General features: G+C 44.3%; 1 long non-coding RNA gene across 1 annotated transcript in view; it reads right to left on the bottom strand.

Moving 5' to 3' along the window:
* Positions 1-4,542: 4,542 nt before the first annotated feature.
* LOC129525749 (uncharacterized) overlaps positions 4,543-24,457 on the bottom strand; it is a 60,780-nt gene continuing 40,865 nt past the window's right edge. The window contains exons 2-3 of the long non-coding RNA XR_008670212.2: positions 16,402-16,499; positions 4,543-4,817 (exon numbers count right to left, since the gene is read on the bottom strand). This is a non-coding gene — a long non-coding RNA (uncharacterized lncRNA). The remainder of the gene's footprint in view (positions 4,818-16,401; positions 16,500-24,457) is intronic.

The following is a 24,457-nucleotide window of genomic DNA, read 5'->3' on the forward strand; positions in this document are numbered from 1 at the left end:
ATCAAATTTATTGGCCAGGCACGGTGGCTCACGCCTGTAATCCCAGCACTTTGGGAGACTGAGGCAGGCGGATCACCAGGTCAGGAGATCGAGACCATCCTGGCCAACATGGTGAAACCCCATCTCTACTAAAAATACAAAAATTAGCCGGGCATGGTGGTGTGTGCCTGTAGTCCCAGCTACTCGGGAGGCTGAGGCAGGAGAATTGCTTGATCCGGGAGGTGGAAGTTGCAGTGAGCAGAGATCGTGCCACTGCTCTCCAGCCTGGCGACAGAGTGAGACTCTGTCAAAAAAAAAAGAAGTTGGATCAAATTTGTTTTAAGTTTTAGGCTTAAATTGTCTCCCTTGAAATTCATAGACTCCTCATCTAGTGGAGAATTGCCTATCTTCAGCTCATGCATAGTGAAATTGATGAGTTATGGATCTATAAGGGATGTTCTAATTCTCTCATTTGCTGGAAACTCAGTAGCCTGCTATTCTTGTTGTAATGGTTTAGTTCTTTTTAGCACTTTGTTAATCAAACTGTTGGAGATTGTGCCAGGGTGATCCAACCTCCTATTATAAGGTCTGTGAGACATGAGTCACAGCACAACCAAGAGGCCTCACCAGAAACTAGGGTAGCATCCTTGACACAACCCTTTCTCTCATGACCCCCAGTCAATCTAACCAGTGAAGTGCTATCAACTGTACCTCTCAAGTAACTCTCAAATCTGTCGTTTTTGCTCCTTGCTTACCACACTGCCTTATTCAGCCCCTTAACATTTCTTACTAAATCCCACCCTTTATTTTTAAACCTCCAGCTATTTTTAAACATTCCTTTCCAATCCCCATAACCTCCCTGTGACTGCTTGAACACTCACCATAATATACATACACACCCTTCACGATTTGCCTACTCTTTCATCCTCGTCTTACTTCATGCCTCCCAAACAGCCTGAGTTCAAGAAAACAGCCATTTATGGTTTCCCCAAAGCCACATGCTGCTGGTAGTCTCCACTCCTTTGTGCTTACAATTTCCTCTGCCTAGAATTTCTTTGCCCAGCCCTGTGTGGTCTCTTTTATTCGTCCTTTAAGACTCAGCTTGGGCCAGGCATGGTGGCTCACGCCTGTAATCCCAGCATTTTGGGAGGCCGAGGCAGGTGGATCACCTGAGGTCGAGAGTTTGAGAGCAGCCTGGCCAATATTGTGAAACCCCAACTCTACTAAAAATACAAAATTAGCCAGGCATGGTGGTGCATGCCTGCAGTCACAGCTACTCTAGAGGCTGATGCAGGAGAATCACTTGAACCTGGGAGGTGGAGGTTGCAGTGAGCCCAGATCATGCCACTGCTCTCCAGCCCGGACAACAGAGCAAGATTCCATCTGATTTCTATAAGCAAGATTAGGGGTTTTTCTTAATTTTTTTTTTTTTTCCAAGACAGTCTTGCTCTACTGCCCAGGCTGGAGTGCAGTGGCATGATCTTAGCTCACTGCAACCTCCGCCTCCTGGGTTCACACTGTTCTCCTGCCTCAGCCTCCCGAATAGCTGGGATTACAGGCGCCCGCCACCACGCCCGGCTAATTTTTGTATTTTTAGTACAGACGGGGTTTCACCATGTTAGCCAGACTGGTCTCAAACTCCTGACCTCGTGATCCACCCACCTCAGCCTCCCAAAGTGCTGGGATTACAGGCGTGAGCCGCTGTGCCTGGCCAAGATTAGGGGTTTTTCTTCTGTAGGTTCTGCAGCATCCTATTTTAGCATTCCTACATTGCTGTAATTAATACTAGGCATATCCGTCCCACCTGACATGGATAGGAACTATGTGCCAGCCATATTTTTATCCCTTTTTTTCTCTCTCTCTTTTTTAAGAGGCAAGACCTCGCTCTGTCACCCAGGCTGGAGTACAGTGGCATAATCATAACTCGCTGCAGCCTTGAACTCCCATGCTCAAGGGATCTTCCTGCCTTAGCCACCTAAGTAGCTAGAACTACAGGTGCGTACCACCACACTCGGCTAATTTTTTTATTTTTGTGTAGAGACAAAGTCTCACTGTGTTCCTCAGACTGGTCTCAAACTCCTGGTCTCAAGCGGTCCTCCTGCCTTGGCCTCAAAGAACTCTGGGATTACAGGTGTGGGTCACCCTGCCCAGCCTATTCCCATTCATAGTACACCATCAGTAAATACTTGTCAAAGTAATGACCAAGTAAATGCATTTTTATATTTTTAGGACACTATTATACATGCCTAGTCCTTACAACTACTACTAGACCAGGGAATTATTGTTAGCATCCCAGGAAAGAAATAAAGTTAGAGTACAGGCTGGGTGCAGTGACCCACACCTGTAATCCCAGCAATTTGGGAAGCTGAGGCCCGAGGATCACTTGAGGCTAGGAATTCGAGACCAGCCTGGGCAACATAGGGAGACCCCTCTCTACAAAAAAATTTAAAAATTAGCTGGACATCATGGCGTGTGCCTCTGGTCCCAGCTATTCGGAAGGCTGAGGTAGGAGGATCACTTGATGCTGGGGGTTTGAGGCTGCAGTGAGCCGTGATCATGCCACTACACTACAGTCTGGATGACAGAGCAAGACTCCATCTCAAAAAAAAAAAAAATTAGAGTACAAAGAAGCCATCAACCCCACTTCCCGCTAAGAGACTACAAACGCTGAGGTTCATTTGGAACCTTTGCCCCTTGGTTTATGGGGCACAAAAGATGGCCTGGCTCCCTTAAGCCTTCTTTGGCAGTGAATGAATGGTCCTGCTCATGACTATCCCAGCTCCTATACAGCCACTGACCAAGAGGCAGTTCCTGACAGCCATCTGGACTTACACCTCACTCCGTGACTCACCTATTCATAAGTGTCTCGGGAACTTTCCTCCAAGTGTGTGTGGTATAGTAACACTCAAGAGAACATAATTCCGAGCATGTGTCATAAACTAACTAGAACAAATTCCTCCCTTTAATTAATTACTTTATTTATTTACTTATTTATTTTTGAGACAGAGTCTCACTCTGTCACCCAGGCTGGAGTGCAGTGGCACGATCTCGGCTCACTGCAACCTCCACCTCCCAGGTTCAAGCGATTCTCCTGCCTCAGCCTCCCGAGTAGTTGGGATTACAGGGGCCCACCACCACGCCTGGCTAATTTTTGTATTTTTAGTAAAGATAGGATTTTATCATGTTGGTCAGGCTGGTCTCAAACGCCTGACTTCGTGATCCACCTGCCTCAGCCTCCCAAAGTGCTGGGATTACAGGCATGAGCCACTGCACCCGGACAATGGGACACTTTTTTTTTTGAGACGGAGTTTCACTCTCGTTGCCCAGGCTGGAATGCAATGGCACGATCTCGGCTCACTGCAACCTCTACCTCCCAGGTTCAAGCGATTCTCCTGCCTCAGCCTCCCTAGTAGCTGGGATTATAGGCATGTGCCACCATGCCTAGCTAATTTTGTATTTTTAGTAGAGGCGGGGTTTCTGCATGTTGGTCAGGCCAGTCTCGAACTCCTGACCTCAGGTGATCCGCCCACCTTGGCCCCCCAAAGTGCTGAGATTACAGGCATGAGCCACCACGTCCGGCCAATGGGACACTTTTAAGAGAGTCTCAAAAGAATCTCTAAGATTTTGGCCAGACTCAGTGGCTCACGCCTGTAATCCCTGCACTTTGGGAGGCCAAGGCGGGTGGATGACCTGAGGTCAGGAGTTCAAGACCAGCCTAGCCTACATGATGAAACCCTGTCTCTACTAAAAATACAAAAAATTAACTGGGTGCGGTGGCGTGCGCCTGTAATCCCAGCTACCTGGGAGGCTGAGGCAGGAGAATCGCCTCAACTCGGAAGGTGGAGGTTGCAGTGAGCTGAGATCCTGCCACTGCACTCCAGCCTGGGCAACAAGAGCAAAACTCCGTCTCAAAAAAAAAAAGAATCTATAGGATTTCATCAAAAATTGATGTCCCTGTGACATCTTCTCTCCCAACAAATTAAGAAGGCCCCTAGACTTCTCTAGCTAAACTAAGAGGCTCTAAGGACCAAGCACGAATGACCTCTGAAGTTTTCCTTTCTCACTTTCCTAGCTCTCAGCCCAAATACTAGTTATCAAATGGTACCTGGGTAACTTTCGGAGATATTTTTTGTTTGTTTGTTTGTTTGTTTGTTTGTTTTTGAGATGGAGTCTCGCTCTGTCGCCCAGGCTGGAGTGCAGTGGCGCTATCTCGGCTCACTGCAAGCTCCGCCTCCCGGGTTCACGCCATTCTCCTGCCTCAGCCTCCCGAGTAGCTGGGACTACAACAGGTGCCTGCCACCACACCCAGCTAATTTTTTGTATTTTAGTAAAGACGGGGTTTCACCGTGTTAGCCCAGGATGGTCTCAATCTCCTGACCTTGTGATCCACCTGCCTCGGCCTCCCAAAGTACTGGGATTACAGGCGTGAGCCACCGCGCCCGGCTTTTTTTTTTTTTTTTTTTTTTTAACTTTCAGAGATATTTAAAGTTTCTAAAGCAAGACTCTTGACACTGCTCTAAGATGAACTTAATCATGATGCACTATTAAAAACAATGTCTGGGTGTGGTCCAGCTTTGGGTTTATAAACATGCTATCTATTTTCTTCATATTTTTTATATTTTTTATAAGTAATTCTGCATCATTGCTAAACCATGCAAACGAGCTTTTCATGATTCTTAATGAGCAGCCTCTCAATCACAGCACAAGACATCCTTCATGATAACAAATATGGAAGGAACTTGTTTCCATCTTGAATACAGATCTTTCTTCTGTCCTAAGGATAGAAAGTGGAAAATCAGAGAAACATGCCTTGTGTAATGTCCCATTTATTCTTCTTTCTGAAAGAGAGAAGGTAGGAACTACATTAGATGCATTCTGAGGTTTCCAATTCGGCAATACCAAACAAATGTTACAGGCTAAATTGTGTCACCCAAAATCCATATGTTGAAGTCCTAACCCCCAGTACTTCAGAGTGTGACATTGTTTGGAGATACGGCCTTTAAACAGTTGATCAAGTTAAAATGACATCCTTCAGGGTGGGTCATAATCCAACCTTACTGCTGTCCTTATAAGAAGAGATCAGGACCCAAACTGGACACAAAGGGAAGACCATGTGAGGACACAGCCAGATGGTGGCAAGCCAAGGAGAGAGGCCTCAGCGGAAACCAGGCCTACGGACACCTTGACCTTCCATTCCAGCCTCCACAACCATCAGAAAATAAATTTATGTTGTTCAAGCTGACGAGTCTCTGGGATATTGTTATAGCAGCCTGTGGTATATTGTTGTGGCAGCCTGGCAAACTAATACAACAAATGATTTTTAAATGTTAGAGCAATTTTACAATCCTAGTGCATGATGCATTTTGTTTGTTTGTTTGGGTTTTTGTTTTTTGTTTTGTTTTGTTTTGTTGAAATAGGGTCTCAGTCTGTTGCCCAGGCTGGAGTGCAGTGGCATGATTTCAGCTCACTGCAACCTCTGCCTCCCCAGCTCAGGGGATCCTCTTGCCTCAAGCCTCTTGAGTAGCTGGGACTACAGGTATGTGCCACCATGCTCAGCTACTTTTTAAATTTTTTGTAGCGATGAGGTCTCACTATATTGCCCAGGCCAATCTCAAACTCCTAAACTCAAGCGATCCTCCTGCCTCTGCCTCCCAAAATGCTGGGATTACAGAAGTGAGCCCAGCCATGATGTGTTTTATCTGCCACTTTGGCTAACAATGTTTTGACTCAACATCTATAATACAAATATTTTAAGTAAAATAACACCATTACTAATTAATTTGGGTTAAGAAATAATTTTTGGTGTGAATGCCATTAAGCCAATTTAAATTTTTAGTCCATTTTCTATGGAGAACAATGAAACCATTTTCAGCTTTTTCCATTTTAGGTTTTATTCAGCTGCAGTAACTGTCACTGAATCAATTTTTATGAACATACATTTCATGACAAAGATATGATTCATCAATGAATGTTTTGCCCAACTATAATTTGATCAATTGTGGCCTTTTATAATCTTTCTGCTGTAGTTAGTATTTATATTATATGGAAAAATTTATCAAATTTTTCAGGTCAGATTTTACAGGCAAAATTTTATTCTTTGGTCATTTTTTAAAAATAATAGTTGTATTGAGACATAATTCCCTAACCATAAAGTTTATCCTTTTAAAGTGTACAGCTAACTGATTTTAAGTATATACAAAGGTTTATGCCCCTATCACCACTATCAATTTCCAGAATATTTTCTTTTTTCTTTTTTTCTTTTTTTTTGGGGGACAGAGTCTCGCTCTGTTGCCCAGGTTGGAATGCAATGGCGTGATCTCGGCTCACTGCAACCTTCACCTGCTGGGTTCAAGCGATTCTTCTGCCTCAGCCTCTGGAGTAGCTGAGATTACAGGCACGCACCAGCACTCTTGGCTAATTTTTGTATTTTTAGTAGAGATGGGGTTTCACCATATTGGCCAGGCTGGTCTTGAACTCCTGACCTCAAGTGATCCACCCTCCTTGGACTCCCAAAGTGCTGGGATTACAGGCGTGAGCCACTGCACCTGGCCAAATTCCAGAACATTTTCATCACTCTTAAAACATACTTCCCATTTCTCCTTCCATGTCTCCTGGCCTCTGGCAACTACCAATCTACTCTCTATGGACTCACCTATTCTGGGCATTGCACATTCAGTCATGTGTTACTTAACAACAGGGATACCTTCAGAGAAATGTGTCGCCGGGTGGTTTTTGTTGTTGTGTGAACCTCATAGGTGCATTTATACAAACCTAGAAGGAATAGTCTACTGCATACCTAGGCTATTGTAACACAATGGTAAGTATTTGTGTATCTAAACATATCTAAACATAGAAAAGATATAGTGAAAATGGCCGGACATGTTGGCTCACGCCTGTAATCCCAGCACCTTGGGAGGCCAAGGCAGGTGGATCGCTTGAGGCCAGGAGTTCAAGACCAGCCTGGCCAACATGGCAAAACCCCATCTCTACTAAAAATACAAAAATTAGCTGGGCGTGGTGGCACACACCTGTAATCCCAGCTACTCGGGGGGCTGAGGCAGGAAAATTGCTTGAACCTGGGGGTCGGAGGTTGCAGTGAGCGGAGATTGCGTCACTGCACTCCAGCCTGGGTGATAGAGCAAGACTCTGTCACAAAAAAAAAAAAAAAAAGAATTTTTAAAATATTGATAGATGGTTGAAAAACTCAAAAGAGGCATAATATTTCTGTAATTCATGAAAATTATGTAAAATTCAAATTCACTAACTATAAATAAGGTTATATTGGAACATCACCACACTCAGCCACACCTACTCATCTAAGTACCATCTATTACTGCTTTCTCACTGCAATGACAGAGTTAAGTAGTTGTGATAGAAATCATTTGAGCCACAGAGCCTAAAATATTTACTAGCTGGTTCTTTACAGAAAAGGGTCTATCATACGGCTGAACCAATTCATCTTTATCTTTCAGATCATATGGTATGATGGGCACTAACTGTCCAAATAGTTGGCAGAAAGAGCAAATGGAAGCTACCCAAAGTATGGCTCTCAGGCTGTTGCCAGTTGAACTGTTAGGATCATAATGAGATAAATACAAAAATTGAAAGTAAGCCTTAGAAAGTTATAGAAAATTGACAAAGTAATTTTATGTCTATTTGAATATAATACTTGAAAAATGAGGTTTAGGCCAGGCATGGTGGCTCACGCTTATAATCCCTGCACTTTGGGAGGCTGAGACGGGAGGATCTCTTGAGCTCAGGATTTCGAGACCAGCCTGGATAACATAGTCTCTACCAAAAATACAAAAAATGAACCAGGTATGATGGCATGTACCTGTAGTCCCAGCTACTCAGGAGGCTGAAGTGAGAGAGCCTGGCTTGAGCCTGGGAGGCAGAGGTTGCAATGAGCTGAGATCATGCCATTGCACTCCAGCCTGGGTGAGAGAGCAATACCCTGTAGAAAAAGAAAGACAGACAGACAGAAAGACAGACAGAAAGAAAGAAAGAAAGAAAGAGAGAGAGAGAAAGGAAGGAAGGAAGGGAGAGAGAAAAAAAGAAAGAGAAAGAAAGAAATAAAGAAAGAAGGAAAGAAAGAAAAGAGAAAAAAGAAAGAAAAAGAAAGGGAAAAGTGAAGTTTCTATTTTGTATGTCTTTGGGATTTTTTAAATTTCATCTTTCTAGCCATTGATTTTTAGACTAATTGAATTTTTAAGACTGACCCTTTAATACAGTTTGAGACACACTGAAATAGAAGATCAGTATCTTTAGAATCAGAGAAGTGGATCTACTAGGACATGAGCATGCTGAGGGCAGGTGCTTCATCTGCCTTGTGCACCTGTTTCCCCAGCACCTACGACAGTGCCTGGTACACTATAATAGGTGCTCAATAAACACTGGAAGAATGTACAGATCCAAAACAACTCACTTCTTAACTCTAGTATCATTGTCAAGGATTATCATTTTCTAGGTTTTTTTTTGTTTCTAATTTATTTTCAGACGCAACAGATAGCATAGAAACTAGCAGCAAGCCTGTGTTTATATCCCAGCTTATTTAATTAATTCATTCATTTATTTTCAAGATGGAGTTTCGCTCTTGCTGCCCAGGCTGGAGTGCAAGGGCACAGTCTCAGCTCACTGCAACCTCTGCCTCCCAGGTTCAAGCAATTCTCCTTCCTCAACTTCCCAAGTAGCTGGGATTACAGGCACCTGCCACCACACCTGGCTAATTTTTGTATTTTTAGTAGAGACAGGGTTTTACCATGTTGGCCAAGCTCATCTCGAACTCCTGACCTCAGGCGAGCCGCCTGCCTGGGCCTCCCAAAGTGCTGGGATTACAGGCATGAACCACCGTGCCCGGCCTGAGTCCTAGCCTTTTAAAACAGTCCCTCCAGGTTAAGATCACCAGATATTTTGGCAAATTGTAACATATCTATTTGTATATGACTTCTCATGAATTCATAAAGTAGTTCTCGTAATTTTTTTTTTTAAACGGAGCCTAGCACTGTTGCCCAGGCTGGAGTATAGTGGTGCCATCACAGCTCACTGCAACCTCGACCTCCTCTGCTCAAGCGATTCTACCATCTCAGCCTCCCGAGTAGCTGGGACTACAGTGTGAGCCACCACACCTGACTAATTTTTGTATTTTTTGGAGAGATAGGGTTTCACCTTGTTGCCCAGACTGGTTTTCAACTCCTGGGCTCAAGTGATCCACCTGCCTTGGCCTCCCAAATTGCTGGGATTACAGGCATGAGCCACCATACTCAGCCCATAAATTTGATCAATACAGTCCAAAGACCTAACTTCAGGTATATAAAGTACAGTTCATGAGTTGATGCAAGTAATGTGCAGAAGTTTCCATTCTGACATCCTGCACACAATTCCACCCCAATCCCAAACAACTTTTACAAAAAAAAAAAATTTTTCAGAGTGAATCTCCCTAAGTCTGTGGTAGCCCTTTCTTAGGAAGGTCCCCAGGCATTGTGAGGGTGGCAGAAATACTGAGTGGCTGTCCGAGGAATGACCCTCTTTATTCTTACATACTAGCACAATATTCAGGGTTACTGGAAGACATAGCAGAACCAGAAAATGTCTGTGTCTCCATGAATCTTGCTGCCTTGTTGCCTGGCTGTGTTCTTCCTTGAGCCTGGAATAAATCTTTTTTTTTTTTTTTTTTGAGATGGGAGTCTCGCTCTGTCTCCCAGGCTGGAGTGCAATGGCACTATTTCGGCTCACTGCAACCTCCGCCTCCCAGGTTCAAGCGATTCTCCTGCCTCAGCCTCCCAAATAGCTGGGACCACAGGTGCACACCACCATGTCTGGCTAATTTTTGTGTTTTTAGTAGAGATGGGGTTTCGCCATGTTGGCCGGGCTAGTCTCCAACTCCTGGCCTCAAGGGATCCGCCCACCTCAGCCTCCCAAAGTGCTGGGATTACAGGCTTGAGCCACTGCAAGCCTGGAATAAACCTTCCCCCAGTCTCTGCCTACTGAGAACTAGACATCCTTCAAGAACATCTATGTCTTCACTTCACTTATTTATTTATAGTGTCACAGTCACTAAAGTTCCAGGAAGTCACAGAATCATAGCTATGAATGCTAGAAGGAACCATAGAGAGTCGAATCCAGGGGCTGCAAACTCAAAGGCCTATAGTAGCTGCACAGGTTATTTGATAGAAAGAAGACTGGCAGGTGGGGACTGGGGAGAAGAGCAAAGAATAGAGCCATTTAGAGAGGGCAGATACTCAGCTCAAGTGGGCTGTTGCCAACTGGTACATGTGGCCCAATATGCCAGATTTGTTTTAATATATTTTTTAAGTCGACTATTCAGGTTTTCATGAGTTACCACTCTTTATTTTAATTGTGGTAAAATATACATAACATAAAAACTTACCATCTAACGATTTTTATGTGTCCAGCTGAGAAGTGTGAAATACAATCACATTGCTGTGCAACAATAATTCCCCCTCTTCCCCACCATCCCTGGCATCCACCATTCCATTTTCTGTTTCTGATTTTAACTATTCTAGGTACCTCATAAAAAATAAATCAGGTCAGGCACAATGGCTCATGCCTGTAATCCTAGCAGTTTGGGAGGCCGAGGTGGGAGGACCACTTGAGCCGAGGGGTTTGAAACCAGCTTGGGCAACACAGCAGACCCCATCTCTAAAAAAAAATACATTAATAATAAATTAAAATTGGGTGTAGTGTCACGTGCCTATAGTCCTAACTGCTTTGGAGGCTAAGGCAGGAGGATGACTTGAGGCCAGGATATCAAAGCTGCTGCAGTGAGCCATAATCTTATCACAGCACTCCAGAAGAAAGGAAGTGGAATCATACAGAATTTGTCTTTTTATGACTGGCTTATTTCACTCTATGTAATGTCCTCAAGACTCATTCATGTTGTAGCATGTGTCTGAATTTCCTTTTTTTTTTTTTTTTTTTTGAGACAGGGTCTCACTCTGTCACCCAGGCTGGAGTGCGCCGGCACAATCTCAACTCACTGCAGCCTCAACTTCTGGGGTTTTGACAATCCTCCCACCTCAGCCTCCCAAGTAGCTGGGACCATAGGTATGCTCCATCACTCCTGGCTAATTTTCATATTTTTGGTAGAGACGGTATTTTGCCATGTTGCCTAGGTTGGTCTCCAACTCCTGACCTCAATTGATCCACCTGCCTCAGCCTCCCAAAGTGCTGGAGTTACAGGCATGAGCCACCATGCCCAGCCTCCATCTTTTTAAGGCTGAATAATATTTTATTGTATATATAGTCCACATTTTTTTCCATTCATCCATCAATAGACTCTTGGTTGCTTCTACCTTTGGCTGTGTGAATGATGCTGCTACCAGCATGAGTATACAAATAATGTATCTTTTTTTTTTATTTTGAGACAGAGTTTCACTCTTATTGCCCAAGATGGAGTGCAATGGCACGATCTTGGCTCACAGCAACCTCCGCCTCCCGGGTTCAAGCGATTCTCCTGCCTCAGTCTCCCAAGTAGCTGGGATTATAGGCATGCGCCACCACACCTAGCTAATTTTGTATTTTTAGTAGAGACGGGGTTTCTCCATGTTGGTCAGGCTGGTCTCAAACTCCCAACCTCAGGTGATCCACTCACCTCAGCCTCCCAAAGTGCTAGGATTGCAGAAGTGAGCCACCATGCCTGGCGAAGTATACAAATAATATATCTTTTGAGTTCCTGCTTTCAATTCTTTTGGGCGTATATCCAGAAGTGGAATTGTTGGATCATGTGGTGATTCTATTTTTACTTTTTTTTAGGAACCACCATACTGTTTTCCATAGCAGCTGCACCATTTCACATTAATACTAACAGTACACAGCATTCCAATTTTTCCACATCCTCACCAGCATTTGTTGTTTTTTGTACTTTTGATAATACCCATCCTAGTGGGTATGAGGCAGTAGTATCTCATTGTGGTTTTGATTTCTATTTCTCTAATGATTAGTGATGTCAAGCATATTTTGATGTGCTTGTTGGCCATTTTTTAAATTAGATTGTTTTACTATTGTTGAGTCCGTTTTTAAATGACGAACACTAGTTTAAATTTTATAAAAACAAAAACAAACAAAAAATGGCCAGGTGCAGTGGCTCACACCTGTAATCCTAGCACTTCGGGAGGCTGAAGTGGGCAGATCGTTTGAGTTCAGGAGTTTGAGACCAGCCTGAGTGACATGGGAAAACCTCATCTCTACAAAAAAATACAAAAATTAGCCAATTTAGTGGCATGCGCCTGTAGTCCCAGCTACTCAGGAGGCTGAGGTGGGAGGATCACTTGAGCCCAGGAGGCAGAGTTTGCAGTGAGCAGAGATCGTGCTACTGCACTCCAGCCTGGGTTACAGAGCAAGACCCTGTCTCAAACAACAACAAAAAACAAACAAACAAAAAAACCGCCGTAACACCATATGGATAAAATACATGATTTCAGGCAGTATACGGCCCGGAGACCTCCATTTGGTGACCTCATCTAGGCCCAACAAACTCATCTCCCAAACAGGGAAACCAAAGCCTAGATCATAAAGCCAACAGTTGCACATGGCTATCTGATATCTGAGCCAGCATTAGATCTGAGGTCCTCTAGTGCACCAGGCATTGAGACATTTCTTAGAACACTCACCAGAGCCAACGCATCTGATTTGTAAGGAGTTGCAATTTGCTAAAAATTCGTAACTGGGCTTAATGACTTGTGGGTGAAAGTGCAAAAGTCAGGCAAGGCGCAGTGGCTCGTGCCTGTAGTCCCAGCACTTTGGGAAGTTGAGTGGGTGGATCACTTGAGCTCAGGAGTTTGAGACCAGTCTAGGCAACATGATGAAACCCCATCTCTACCAAAAATACAAAAAATTAGCTGGACATGATGGCACATGCCCATAATCACAGCTACTCAGGATACTGAGGCAAGAGGATCACTTGAGCTCAGGAGGTCGAGGCTTCAGTGAGCCATGCTGGCGCCACTGCCCTCCAGCCTGGGAGACAGAGAGAGACCCTGTCTAAAGAAAAAAAAAAAAAAAGAAAGAAAGAAAGAAGGAAAGAAAGTGCAAAAGGCAGCAGCACAAGACAGAGTCAGGAACTTTTTGAAAGGAACTCTCTCTGGCAGCTGCTTCAATCTTCTTTCTCTAGAGGTAGTAAGAGGGGGCTGGAGATCTATTCATTATCTTTAAACAATGGACAAAGAGAAGCCTGTCTGCTGCATTAGTCATTGCTTGGAGGTCCCCGACTTCTGCTTCCACTACTGCTCTCTACCCACAAAGTGACTTCTCTTTGATGCTATTTATAAAATGGAATGTGACCCTCCAGCTAGGCAGGGCTGGGGGCATGGGGCGGGGGGGACATGAGTGAGATATTAAAGCCGTATTTCTGCTTGGGTCTGGTATGTGGCTTCTCAAGAGTACATGAGGCAATGAGAAACTGGAATGATTGTTATTTGGGGTATAGCTCTCTGGGGAGGAAAACTGAGCAACTTTCTTGAGAAGGAATAGTGAACATGTGAAGGTGTCCAACTTAGAAAAGGGGATGGGCTTCCTCTTTCTGGGAAAGACTCACCCCTGACTTGTGGATTACTAAGGAATGGAGTATTCCTGCCTCTAACTTGCTGTGCATCCTAAAGTGAGATCCTGTACTTCCTTCTACCTCAATTTCTCTCTTCATAATATTGAGGTAAAGTTACATAAATGCAGGGTTTCCTGCCTTGCTGACTGTGGCACTTAATTACACTAAATAGACATAAGTCGCATATCCATGCCACCTGCCTTGACTGGTGTCTTCTGCTCAACTGGCCCCTTGACCAACTTCAGCTGCCTTTGGTAGTTCAAGAATTGAGAGTTTGAGGAGACATAAGAGCAACTGTAATAAACTGAGGGACCTCATTCAAACTCATTTGTTGCTAAAGACCATCTTAGAATTTCTGGTCACCTGGAGCAAGCCATCAGCCAGCAACTCCCAGATCTGATCATATTTGATGTCGCTGTGAGAAGTGCCACTCCCCACTTCCATCATGGCTGGAGGCTAGGAATGTGCAGGGGAATGTCTAAAGGGGTAGTGGATATTTGAAACTGCATTTGGGGGATCTGGGCCGGGCACGGTAGCTCACGCCTGTAATCCCAGCACTTTGGGAGGCCGAGGTGGGTGGATCACGAGGTCAGGAGTTCGAGACCAGCCTGGCCAACATGGTGAAACCCCGTCTCTACTAAAAATACAAAAATTAGCTGGGCGTAGAGGCGCGCGCCTGTAATCCCAGATACTCGGGAGGCTGAGGCAGGAGAATCGCTTGAACCCAGGAGGCGGAGGTTGCAGTGAGCCGAGATTGCGCCATTGCACTCCAGCCTGGCGATGGGGTGAGACTGTATCTCAAAAAAAAAAAAAAAAAGAAAAAGAAAAAGAAAATGCATTTGGGGGATCCTCAGAAAAAGCTACTAATTACATCTAACAGCTGGCAACCAGCTGTGTTATCCACATTCTAGGGTTGAGTATCATGACACAACCATAGTTTAAGACCATCTGGGCTGGGCACAGTGCCTCACGCCTGTTCTCCCAGCATTTTGGGAGGCCAAGGCAGAAGGATCACTTGAGTCTAGGAGCTGGAGACCAGCCTGAGCAATGTAGGGAGATTCCAGCTCTACAAAAAATAAAAACAAATTAGCTGGGCATAGTGGCGTACGCCTGTAGTCCCAGTTACTCGGGAGGCCGAGATGAGTTTGAAGACCAGCCTGAGCAACATAGTGAGATCAAGATGGGATCATAGGCTCTACCTGTCATCGCACCACAGCACTCCAGCCTAGGCAACAGAGCAAGACGCTGTTTCAAGAAAAAAACAAGACCATTTGAATGATGCCTTTTATACCAGGGCTGGAACTTGTGATGCTCAGTTGTCTACTTCTTTAACCTCCAAATTCCATAGTATAAACTCAGGAGAGTAGGTTTAACAAATGTTTGACATAGGCAGTAAATGGCCCAGGGTGGAGCACCACTTATTGAAGAAGTGTGCCCAGGTTTGTGAGTGCATTAATATACATTGCCTGATAACATTATATGCTATCTGGATTTAGCCAAAACTGAGGCTTTATTATAATCTCCTATAATCCCCTTTTCAGGGCAAAGGCCATGTCTTACTCATTTTTGTATTCCCAGCACGTATAATAGTACAAGGCCTGGCCCAGAGTAGAGCCTCTCAACCCCTGATTAACTCCTAATCATCCTGCAGTTTATTCACTCAAGTTTGAATGCTGATTGAGTACACATGTGTGCAAGGCAGTGTCCTCGGAACTGGGGGACAGCAGCACAGGACAGCGAGGTCCCTCCCTCAGGTCACTTGCAGCCTACAGGAACTTCACCTCCTGCAGGAAGGTTCCCTTTCCCCCCATCCCTCCTGGATGCTCCCCGAAGACCCTGCACCTATCCCAAAACCACACTTACTATACGGCACTATAATTACCTGTATGGATTTCATTAGTACAGGGCTGTGAATTATTAATCCTTGGAACCTCAGAGTCTAGAACGAAGCACAGTTCTCTGTAGATGCTACTCAAATGTTCATTAATCACTGAATCCACACCTCCCTTCTGGCTTCCAAGACAGGAAAAGGAGGCTCAGAGCGGAATATGCAATGCTGCTCTCTTGACTTATTATTCCTCATGCTAATCAGCTGCTTCGTAACTGCCCGCTTACTAACCTGGTTGCCCCACTAGAGTGTAAGTTCCCCAAGATCGAGGGCCGTACCTTATTTACCATTGTATCCCAACATGCAGCACGAGCAGGCACTCCATAAATGTTTGTTAGATCATTGAATAAACAAGTGAATTATGAATAAAATGAAAGAGGCTTAGATATAAAAATGATGCCCAGTCATACTTAAAATGATAGAGCCCTAAAGAGTAAAATAAGACTATTCTGTTTTTGTTTTTGTTTTTGTTTTTGAGACAGGGTCTTGCTCTGCAGTCAGGCTGGAGTGCAGTGGCACGATCATGACTCATTTCAGCCTCGATCTCCTGGGCTCAGGTGATCCTCTCATCTCAGCCTCCTGAGTAGCTGGGACTACAGACGTGCACTACCACGCCCAGCAAATTAATTTTTTTGGTAGAGATGGGATCTCACTGTGTAGCCCAGGCTGGTCTTGAACTGCCGGGCTTAATCCTCCTGCCTGTGACTCCCCAAATGCTGGGATTACAGACATGAGCCACCAAATCCAGTCTATTCTGATATTTCTAACCTGTTATTGGAGACCCATTAGGTTTGCTCCTTACTTAGAGCAAAACCTAACCAACCAGGCGCAGTGGCTCACACTTGTAATCCCAGCAGTTTGGGAGGCCGAGGCGGGCAGATCACCTGAGGTCGGGAGTTCGAGACCAGCCTGACCAACACAGAGAAACCCCATCTCTACTAAAAATGCAAAATTAGCCTGGCGTGGTGGTACATACCTGTAATCCCAGCTACTCCGGAGGCTGAGGCAGGAGAATCGCTTGAACCCGGGAGGCAGAGGTTGCAGTGAGCTGAGACGGCGCCATTGCATGCCAGCCTGGGCAACAGGAGCAAAATTCCATCTCAGAACAAACAGACACACAAAACAGCCTAACCCAAGATAGATAGAAATCTGTCAACAGTTGAACTATTATGGTTTCTATTATCAGATCATGCAATGAAAACACTTTAACCCTTCTTCACTTAACCAACTCACTCAATTAATATAGGTCTCTGTTTCCTCTCTAAAACACACTGACCTGTCACCAGACATCCACTGAAGGGATGCCGCGGGAAGGGTCTTGATTTGCATGTCTGAGTGCTTCTGTTCCTATCTGCTGAACTGTATGCTTTCCAGTTCCAGTGGAGATTGTGCCCACTCCCATTGATGTCCATTGTTATTATCATTTTACAATTTAATTAAATATTACATAAGTGCTGAAATAGGAATGCAAAACAAGAGTTGTTATTTTTGTAAAAATTAAGTTGAATGTTATGGGGAAAGTTGGTAGAATAAATCATTAAAAATATTGTCATACAGGTGCAAGCTAATCAACTCTAAAAGTTTAGGGCAGAAAAGCCTACTAAGATTCTGCCCTCAAAACCAGAAAATGTAAGTCAGGCACGGTGGCTCATGCCTGTAATCCCAGCACTTTGGGAGGTCAAGGAGGGCAGATCACTTGAGGTCAGGAGTTCAAGACCGGCCTGGCCAACATGGCAAAACCCCATCTCTACTAAAAATACAAAAATTAGCTGGGCATGGTGGTGGACACCTTTAATCCTAGCTACTCGGGAGGCTGAAGTGGGAGAGTCACGTAGAACCTGAGAGGCAGAGGTTGCAGTGAGCTCCAGCCTAGGTGATAAAGTGAGACTCAGTCTCAAAAAAAAAAAAAATAAACAATAAAATAAATTTTTAAAAATTGGGAAATGTGGATAATATTTTATGAAAATAGTTTGTGCAAAAAAAGAGTAGAACCTGAATCAGCAGGTCCATCTTGAAAGGAAAAGCCTTGAGGTCTAAACCAAAAATAGACAAATGAATCTATAGTATATGCTGTGAACTGTATAAAAATATTTAAGGCTTATAGGTATCATACCATATCTTTTTTTTTTTTTTCTGTCTCACTCTGTCACCCAGGCTGGAGTGCAGTGGCACAATATCAGCTCACTGCAACCTCCACATCCTGGGCCCAAGTGATCCTCCCACCACAGCTTCCCAAGTAGCTGGGACTACAGGCATGCACCACCATGCCCAGCTAATTGTATGTGTGTGTGTGTAGAGATGGGGGTTTCACCATGTTATCCAGGCTGGTCTTGAACTTCTGGACTGAAGCAATCCTCCAGCCTGGCCTCCCAAAGTGCTGCAATTACAGGCATGAGCCACTGTGCCCGGCCTGTCATATCATTCTTTATGATTATAAACACTTCCAGAGTTTTTTTCAGTTTACTAATTTACTGGTTCCTGGTCTATGGATCTGGCAGATTTTCTACTGTACATTGGATTATTCAAAAGCTCTATCTGAAAATGGTATCTCTTCAGGAAGGTCCCTGTAATTCCATCCTCCTGGCCCGCTACCCTACTAATTAGAGTGATATGGGATGGCCATAGCTATGTTTCCATCTTGCCATTTTCTCTAACGTCACGTCCTGAATAAGGTAGGAGAGTCTAACCAACCATAAGGCATTTAGATATCCATCATCATAATCTTTCTAAAAGGAAATTTTACTTTAACATTATAGTGAAAACAAGAAACTCTTTTCTGAAACAGAAGCCCTCTCTGGAGAGCTTATTTTCAGAATGGTAAAATGGGGAACTAACTTTAGTTAAGTATCTTCTGAGAGCAGATGCTTTCATATCTAATTTTCTGTAATCTTTGCAAACATTCTGTGAGTTCAAAATCACTGGCCCCATTTTATAGATGAGGAAACTGAGCTCCAGAGAGGTTAAGCAAGGTCACACACAGCCAGTACCAGAGAGGTGGCATGTGACCCATTGTGAGCCAATATACTTCCCAAGTCACCAAATTACATCTGATGATTTGCCCCAAATGTGACATCCCAGTGTTTTTCAGAAGTAAAGTAGTATGGTGGCTACGTATTATGTTTCTTAAGTTCCAGCTACTTCAAAGGGATTGCCCTTGTTTCATTATTGGCATGTGTCCAAACTGAGCAGCTCCCCTGCCCTCCTTCGACACTGGTTGAGGATGGATGCAGAGGCCCTATAAAAAGCCCTTTGCTTTGCTTTGCTATGCTATGCTATGCTATGCTATGCTATGCTATGCTATGCTATGCTATGCTATGCTATGCTATGCTATGCTCCAGTTATTCCAGAAATTCTCCAGGCTGTCCCCACCCCTCTACTTTCAACTCTGTCTCTCTCTCTCTCTCTCTGTCTCTCTCTCTGTCCCTCTTTGTCCTTTCTCTCTCTGTTATGGGTTAGTTTCTCCCCAAAAGATATGGAAATCCTGTGACTATGACCTTATTCGGAAATAGGTCCTTGCAAGTGATCATGTTAAAATGTTAAAATGGGTCCTGGCCAGGTATGGTGGCTCATGCCTATAATCTCAGCACTTTGGGAGGCCGAGGTTGATGGATCACTTGAGGTCAGGAGTTTGAGACCAGCCTGGCCAACATGATGAAACGCCATCTCTACTAAAAATACACAAATTAGCCAGGCACGGTGGCACATGCCTGTAATCCTAGCTACTCGGGAGGCTGAGGTAAAAGGACAGCTTGAGCCTGGGAAGCAGAGGTTGCAGTGAGCCAAGATTGTGCCATTGCACTCCAGCCTGGGTGACAGAGTGAGACCCTGTCTCAAAGAGATAGACAAGAGGAAAGATGATGTCAGGACACAGGGAAGGAGGATGCCACCTACAAGCCAAAGATACCAGAAGCCAGGATGGAAGCAAGGAAGAGATTCTCCCTCACAGCCCTTAGAAGGAACCAACCTCTGCAGACACCTCAATTTTGTACTTTTTTTTTTTTTCTGGTGACGGGGTCTCGCTCTATTGCCCAGGCTGGAGTGCACTGGTGCGATCTTGGCTCACTGCAACCTCCACCTCCTGGGTTCAAGCGATTCTCCTGCCTTGGCCTCCCGAGTAGCTGGGATTACAGGCATGCACCGCCAGGCCCTGCTAATTTTTTGTATTTTTAATAGAGACAGGGTTTCACCATTTTGGCCAGGCTGGTTTTGAACTCCTGAACTCAAGTGATCCGCCCGCCTCGGCATCCCAAAGTGTTACGATTACAGGCGTGAGCTACCGCGCCCAGCCAGGAAAGAGCACTTTAATGAATCTAATTTCCTTGGGAATCCCCAAATTTAATTGTGCCCTTATCAGTAATGTTCATTTTGTTAATGTAAAAGAAATATATACACCCTGCAGAAAATATAGAAATTAGAGGAGCTATAAAGAGTAAAAGGCCAGGCGAGGTGGCTCACACGTGTAATCCCAGAACTTTGGGAGGCCAAGGCGGGCAGATCATCTGAGGTCAGGAGTTCAAGACCAGCCTGGCCAACATGGCAAAACCCTGTCTCTACTAAAAATACAAAAATTAGCTAGGTGTGGTGGCACACGCCTATAAGCGCAGTTACTCGGGAAGCTGAAGTAGGACAATCGCTTGAACCCAGGGCTCGTAGGTTGTAGTGAGCTGGGATCACACCACTGTACTCCAGCCTGGGCTACAGAGCGAGACTTCATCTCAAAAAGAAATAAAATAAAATAAAATAAAATAAGACGGTAAAATTTAATGACAGTAAATCAATCATGTAGCGAGAACTATTGTGAATATTCTGGAGTATTTCCTTCTTGTCTTTTTTTCTATGAGCACACACACACACACACACACACACACATACACACACATAAATTCATATACTCAGCACCCTCTGCAGTGTCTGAAATATCTGTGTGCTCAATAAAGTTCAAAGAATAAATGAAGAAAATTTTATTTTTGCACAGTCAAACTTACATACAGTAGGAAATTCATTTTTAAAAATCTTACTCAACACATTATGTGTATTTTTCTATGTATTATATAGATTTTTAAAGCATTTTTTATGAAAGCATAAGTGCTATAGAATAATGCTGACCTAAACGAACATCCAGTACATAACCCTACATTTTGTATCTCTGAAGATTCCCTTAGGCTAAATTCTTTTTTTTTTTTTTTTTTTTGGTGAGATGGAGATTTACTCTTGTTGCCCAGGCTGGAGTGCAATGGCACAATCTCGGCTCACAGCAACCTCCACCTCCCAGGTTCAAGTGATTCTCCTGTCTCAGCCTCCCGAGTAGCTGGGATTACAGGCATATGCTACCATGCCCGGCTAATTTTGTATTTTTAGTAGAGATGGGATTTCACCGTGTTGCCCAGGCTGATCTCAAACTCCTGACCTCAGGTGATCCGCCCACCTCTGCCTCCCAAAGTGCTGGGATTACAGGCATGAGCCACTGCGCCCGGCCAATCCTTAGGCTAAATTCTTAGCCATGAAATTAATAGGTGAAAAAGAATAAACTATTTAAGGTCCTTGGTGTCATTCAATGTTCACAAATGTCCCGAATTGAAGTGATACTTCACATGAAAACCCAAGCAAGTCTTTGCAAGCTCCCTGGCAGCCCATAGGCACAGATTCTCCATCTGTGGGGTGATCCTCTTATATAGACTGTAACTCCATTATCCCCTCAGACCAGGGATAACCCTCCTTCTCCAGCAGCTTTAGGTCATCCCTGGAATGACCAGAGCTGGATTAAGATCCAGCTCAGCTGCCCTGGTCCTCCACAAAGGCTCAAAGGAGAGATCTAACTTTTGGTGTTACATTCCATTTATTTATTTATTTATTTATTTATTTATTTATTTATTTTTAAATCAATTTATTTTTCTTTTTGAGATGAAGTCTTGCTCTGTTGCCCAGGCTGGAGTACAATAGCGTGATCTCAGCTCACTGCAACCTCCGCCTCCCGGGTTCAACCGACTGTCCTGCCTCAGCCTCCCTAGTAGCTAGGACTACAGGCACTCACCACCACGCCCAACTAAATTTTGTATTTTTAGTAGAAATGAGGTTTCTTCATGATGGCCAGGTTGGTCTTGAACTCCTGACCTCAGGTGATCCACCTGCCTCAGCCTCCCAAAGTGTTAGGATTATAGGCATAAGCCACAGTGCCCGGCCTTGCATTCCATTTAATTCTCACTTCAGCATGTCTTTAATATCTTTCTACTTTCTCTAGCCATATCTATTCCAAAGAAATTCTGTGTCACGAGCTATTTCTTTTTTTATTAGTTTTTTTTTTTCATATTGTGTGCAGTGTGAGATGGAATGTAAGTGGGTGGCTTTGTCCTTCCTTGAAACATAACTTGTACCAAAAATAACATCATTTGAATTGTGTGTCTTTGGTAACAACATGACATATGCCACCGCAAGTACATTCATCCAATATGTGCATGTTACAGGGCTATGCACTGCAAAGTCTTGTTTGCTTGTTTGTTTGTTTTTTGAGATGGAGTCTCGCTCTGTCGCCCAGGCTGGAGTGCAGTGGCGCGATCTCGGCTCACTGCAACCTCCGCCTCCCAGGTTCACGCCATTCTCCTGCCTCAGCCTCCTTAGCAGCTGGGACTACAGGCGTCCGCCACCACGCCTGGCTAATTTTTGTATTTTTAGTAGAGACGGGGTTTCACCATATTGACCAGGCTGGTCTCAAACTCCTGACCTTGTGGTCTGCCTGCCTCGGCCTCCCAAAGTGCTGGGATTACAGGCGTGAGCCACCGTGCCCAGCTTGTTTGTTTTTTAATAACTAAAACTCTGCCTTTCAGAATTCAGATTCACCATATAACATCTTCACCCAAGTGTTACTCCCCTGGAAGCCTTTCCTGACCATCCTTTTTCCATTTGCAACGCCCTTTCCTCCTATGCTTAATTCTTTTCATAGCAGTTATCACCACCTCATCTACTATATATTTTACTCATTTGTCTTGCTAACTATTTTTCTTACCCACTAGAAGCATAATCATGACAGAGCCATTCATTCATTCATTCACTGTGTATGTAGTGAACACCTACAGGTGCCCAGGAATGTGCTAAGCATGAGAGTACGGCTGCTTTCCAGCAGCTTACAATTAGAAATACCAAACAGCTAAACAAAGATCAGAGTGTAATCTTTTTTTTTTTTTTTTTTTTGACACAGCGTCTTGTTCTGTTGCCCAGGCTGGAATGCAGTGGCACAATCTCGGCTCACTGCAGCTTCAACCTTTCAAGCTCAAGTGATCCTCCCACCTCAGCCTCCCAAATAGATGGGACCACAGGGATGCGTCACTACACCCGGCTAATTGTTTATTTTTAGTAGAGATGAAGTCTCACTATGTTGCCCAGGCTGGTCTTGAACTCCTGGGCTCAAGGGATCCGCCCACCTTGGCCTCCCAAAGTGCTGGGATTACCGGTGTGAGCCACTGCGCCTGGCCTCAGAGTGTAATCTTTCAACACTAAAATAAGTGGGGCAGGACAAGTTAGGTTTCCAGAAGAAGAGAAGAGCTCAGACTGTCTCAAATGAGGGTCAAGCTATAGGAAGTAGGTGAGACTTAAAGGCAGGTCAGAACTTGATGGAGGAATTTGAGGTAGAAACATTTGGCTCATCCCATAAGCAGGGCAGATTTGTGAGCAGGAGAATGGCATGATAAAAATGATTTATTTAGATTAAGCCACAGTGACTCACACCTGTAATCCCAGCACTTTGGAAGGCCGAGGCAGGCAGATCAATGGAGGCCAGGAGTTTGAGACCAGCCTGGCCAACATGGTGAAAACCCATCTCTACTAAAAATACAAAAATTAGCTGGGTGTGGTGGCACGTTCCTGCAATCCCAGCTACTTAGTAGGCTGAGGCAGGAGAATCGCTTGAACCCGGGAGGCGGAGGTTGCAGTGAGCTGAGATTGCGCCACTGCACTCTAGACTGGGCAACAGAGCAAAACTCTGTCTCAAAAGACAAAACAAAACAAAACAAAAACAAAAAAAAAGAGAATGGGTGAAACTCTAGTCTGAGAGTCAATTTGGCCCTGAGATGGGGAGACACTAAAGGAAGGTGATAAATAAGAATGGACAAAGAGGGTGGAGGCTAGCACTCAGTCAAAACACATTCACCTCAAAGCAGGCAATTCTCAAAATAAGATGTTTATGATCATCAACCATTAAAGAGGGCCTCGTTAGTGGGTTACAGGAGACTGAGTTTTGCTGCCTGAATTGGGAGAGAAGGAGTGAGAGATACAAAAAAGCAGAGGGTAAAGTCAGCTCGGTTATTCTATGCAAAGTTAAACCCATTTAAAGCGCCCAGATGAAGAGGGAAAAAAAAATGAGAGGAGGGGAAAAAATGAGAATCGCTATTTTAGACAAATCCCATATGGGTTATACTCTTAATTTACTTAAGCCAGATGGCTAGGCTGGGGACCGACTAATTTATTACCATCCTGCCATTCAGAGCCAGAGCCTTCCTTAGGTTCCTAAGCAACTCTGAGGGGGAAATGTCAGATTGCATGAAATTTCCTGATTAGGTCACATGACCCAAGCACAGCCCACTGAAATGATTCGAATCCTCCAAATCGCATATTCCAGATCACAGCTGTCAGCTCTGCCCTCTCCTGCTTGTGGCAGATGCACGGGCCTTCCCCTCTTTGCAGGCAGTATGGTGGCAGTTCTAGGAATAAGAAACACCAAAATAAAGGCTGGGGGAGGACTGACAAAAAAAAACTTCAGAATTTGGCATTTCAGATTCTCCCTTTGTACCATGTACATCCCAAATTTTTCTATAAAAGAAGGAAAGTAGCAAAGTGTTTTTAAAAGGAGCATTTAAACTACTGTGGCAATTAAGCAGCAATCTCTGAGTCAGCAAATCCCACCCAGCAAACTGAGTAACATTTGAGATAACATGAGAGGATTAAAAAAGTAGGGACACTAGCCGGGTGCAGCAGCTGAGGCTGGTAATCTCACCACTTTGAGAGGCTGAGGAAGGAGGATTGCTTGAGCCCAGGAGTTTGAG

This window comes from Gorilla gorilla, chromosome 10 (assembly GCF_029281585.2).
Source record: "Gorilla gorilla gorilla isolate KB3781 chromosome 10, NHGRI_mGorGor1-v2.1_pri, whole genome shotgun sequence".
Lineage (NCBI taxonomy): Eukaryota > Metazoa > Chordata > Mammalia > Primates > Hominidae > Gorilla > Gorilla gorilla.